Source organism: Andrographis paniculata, unplaced genomic scaffold, assembly GCF_009805555.1.
Source record: "Andrographis paniculata isolate CXL003 unplaced genomic scaffold, ASM980555v1 Contig80END, whole genome shotgun sequence".
Lineage (NCBI taxonomy): Eukaryota > Viridiplantae > Streptophyta > Magnoliopsida > Lamiales > Acanthaceae > Andrographis > Andrographis paniculata.
The window spans coordinates 1964554-1968446 of NW_026137618.1; the positions used below are offsets into that span (position 1 = coordinate 1964554).

General features: G+C 28.9%; 1 long non-coding RNA gene across 2 annotated transcripts; it reads left to right on the forward strand.

Annotated features, from left to right (window-relative positions):
- Window positions 1-1827: 1827 nt before the first annotated feature.
- Window positions 1828-3247, forward strand: LOC127241064 (uncharacterized). Of its 2 annotated transcripts, none has more exons than XR_007836442.1 (3): window positions 1828-1911; window positions 2665-2733; window positions 2843-3247. It is a non-coding gene; the product is annotated as an uncharacterized LOC127241064 (long non-coding RNA). The 2 variants fall into 2 exon arrangements; XR_007836443.1 differs by having other exon boundaries at window positions 2700-2733.
- Window positions 3248-3893: the final 646 nt, after the last annotated feature.

Here is a 3893-nt window from a genome sequence, read left to right on the forward strand (position 1 = left end):
TCTGCCACGCAGATGCCACATAGACATTGAGGATTAAATTGAAAAAAATTTACACTTAGAGGACAATTACAAAACAACCTCCAGTTACGAGACTAAAAGGATAAAAGGGTCCAGTTACGAGATTAAAAAAATAGTTTATCCATATCTATTTATATCACATCAAACAACTATTCGAATTCAACTTTTTACTATTAAACAATCCTTACGTTTTATTTAAAACAGGCGAATTTCTCCCGTGTTTGTATTTTTAAATTGTTAACAACAATCTTAATTTTCTAATCATTGATGTTAATGATATTGATTAGTCTCTATTAGATTTAAGTGAGAAATTTTATATGAAATTTTTTGAAAATGAAAAAGTAGTTTTTCACATAAATACTGTTAAGAGTAGAAAAAATTGTGTTTTGTTTCTAAAAAAATACTACATTCGTTCAGCAACAAGAGTTGCATTTATTTTTTATGTGTTAATTTCTTAATATTAATAATTATATCAAAATTAGCACAAATCAAATGAAAAGGCCAAAAAATACTTCTATTAGTATATTATAATATAGATATAATGACATTTGTATGATAAATTATATAAGAATATTTTTAATATTAAGTACAATGACGCAAAATATAAATGTAACTCTGGTATAAGACAGAGGAAGTATGTTATTACAAAAACTTTGAAAAAAAATTCGATGAGTGATATAAAATCTACTACTGTTTGTTTAGCATATAATTTTATATTATCTAAAGAGCAGCGTCTTATATCTAATAAAGATACTGAGTGTATGAAACACGTACCATATTTTAAATTCTTAGGTTTATTAATGTATTTAATTGTTAGCACATGACCAGATTTGGTCTATGGGGTAAGTTGCTTAACTTGATATATATGGTTGATCACATCGTCGAACATGGATATACTAATGAATGTCTCTTTAGATATTTAGTTTGTATAGTCAATGTAGTATAGTATTTGGTAAATATACTAATGGTGCTAAATTGAAAGATTTTGTGAATACAAATTATGCTAATGATATAGATTATAAAAGATCTACTTTTTTTTTTTTTTACATTTTTACACTATAAGGTTCTTTAATAAGATGGAAATCACAACTTAAACATATAGTATTTTTTTTTTCCATAACTAAGTTTGAGTATGATGTTGTTATATAAGCGTTAAAGGAGACATTATGGTTAAAAAACTTAATTTTTTAAATTGATTATTTGCATAATTTTGTTATTATTTTTATGAATAGTAAATTCATAATATTTTTATATAAGAATCTCGTTTTCCATAAAATAACATTTTCATTTATAAGTGATATAGTGGCTAAAGAACAAATAAAAATGGAAAACATTCTTTTGGAATTTAATCCTAGTGTAATTGGAACAAAAGTAGTATATTCTCATAAGTTTGAGTCAGGTATAAAGACCATGCATTGTGATACATATGATAAACTTGTGATAGTGTTCATTTAAAGTTGTAGATTAATAATGTATTGCAACTTTTTTCTAAATTTTCTTACTAAGTTTTTTCTTTTATTTGTGTAGGGGAATTTTTATTTTTGACGATGATGACATTAAACACTAAATAAAACAGTGTGACCAAAATTAGTTAGAAAATTGTTGAATGTTGGCCCAAGATTAAGTTGACGCAAAAGTTGAACCAAAGCCCAATGTAAAAACCGAGTCCATTTTTTCGGCCTAACTCGTTTAGCTCGATCCACTGGCAAGATTAATCCTCAGCCGTCTGATGGAGGGTTTTGTTGTGAGCCTTTGATTCCGATCGAATATAGATATATATATGTGTTGCCGCTATTCCCATTATTATTTACTCTCTCTCATCTCTCACTTTTTTCTCTTGAGCGGTCGAGTTGTTCCTTTGTTTCGTTCTTCTTCGCTAATCCTTTTGGTAGGGTAAGTTTCATCTTTCAACTCTTAACTTTTGTGTTTTTCAAAGTTTGAGATCCGAAAATCTTCTTTCCCTGTGACAAGTGAACTAACGTAACCATGTCTTCTTTGTTGTTTGCATTTTGAGTGTCCTTTGAGGGATGTTGCAAGTGGTATGTTCTTGTCCACTGTAAATTGAACAAACTTGAGGTTTAGTCTTCGAATGTGTTGTAGATTGGTTATTGTGAGAGTGTAGGGGCTAGCAAGTTGTTTGGTCGCATCTTTTGGAGTCAGTTCTTGTGATTTTGTGTTCGAATTGTTTGTAGGTGGGTGTAGAAGAGGTTGAGACTCTATACACTTTGTTAAATCAAAGTGTTTTAAGTTTTTGAATGAATATTTTATTTTTATTTTGTTATGTATGTTCTTGCTCGATTTCAATTGTTTTTTACAGTAAAATCAAGTTATTTGTTCAAACAAGTTTTACAAAATCTATTTACTTTTATTTTATTATTTAGACACTGATTGAGTTTAATGAACTTTTACTGGATTAAAACTATGAACAAATACACTTTTTACATAATTTGAAGAAAATGCTATTTTATTTTGGTAATTAATATTGTTATTACAAAAAAGTAAAAAACAATGGAGAAATTCATATATGTTGTCATATTCTTTTATTACATAAACTTGTCCTAAATTGAATACTGCAATTTAGTTGCATACAATGAGCTTTAGATCAGTTTGAGAGAATGAATTTTCATATGTCCATTTTTGTTGTAGAAATATTTCAATTAAAGGGTTCACTCATGTTGCAGGCATTGGGTTTCAATGCAATATTACAGTTACAAGGTGATTTTTTAAAATTATAAATTACATTTTTAATGACATAATTTCTCATACTTCACTAATATATGTGGTTACTGTGTATGTTTTAATCATTTATTTTTTTTCCTTGTAGTATCCGAAAATGAAGTCTAATGGAGATGCCAACAAATCAAATAATACAAAACCATCTTCACAACATCCTATTCAATTTCAGAATGCTGCCACCACAGAAGAGTCGGGTTCAAGTTGTATTTCGCCTACACAAGACACGTTCTGGACATCATGTCATACGTGTAACATACAGTATGAGTACTATAGAGTTTATTTTAATAGAGTTCTAGAGTGCCCTAATTGTAAACAACCATTCAAGGCTGTAGAAATTCAAGCTCCAAATATAAGGTTTCCGTTTTCAAGTTATTTTCGACCCAATTAAATAAGGTCGAAAATTTTGGAATGCATAAACAATAGAAAAGAGTTCCTTCTCAGTTACCATGTCATTTCTTTTGGCTTGATTAAGTGTTTGATTGGAATAATAAATAGCATTCAATTTCTTTTCTTTATAATGCCCAAACATTGGTCTAGCACTAAGTGACTTGCATCAAACATGATTTCAAATGGTAAACTCCAATTTGGGGTTGCATTACAGTAGTTGTAATTAAAGCCTCTTACAACTTATTGAACACTTGAATAAATTTAGTTGAAAAAAAAAATGGCACATTTATAAAGTAATTTAAAAGAAAAAAAAAAGAACTATTTTCGAATAATCCTTAAAAAACCACCTATAGAAGTGGGCGTGTACAAAAAAACTCAGCAAAGCTCTAACATACTTCGGTGGTGGCAGTTTCTCAATAACCTCAACCTTGGTTGGGTCTACCTATATGCCGTTTTTGGAAAATTTATGGCCTAATACAATCCCCTTAGTCACCATAAAGCGACATTTTTCCCAATTGAGGACAAGGTTAGATTCTTCACACCAAAGTAGCACCTTGTCTAAATTGTCTACATATTTCTCAACATCAGACCCAAAAAGAGAAAATCATCCATAAATACTTCAATACATAACTCAATAAGGTTTGAAAATATTGACATCATATAACACTGAAAATTAGCCGATGCATTGCAGAAACAAAAAGGCATATTCTTATATGTAAATGTACCATCCAAACAATTTGAACTAAAATTAA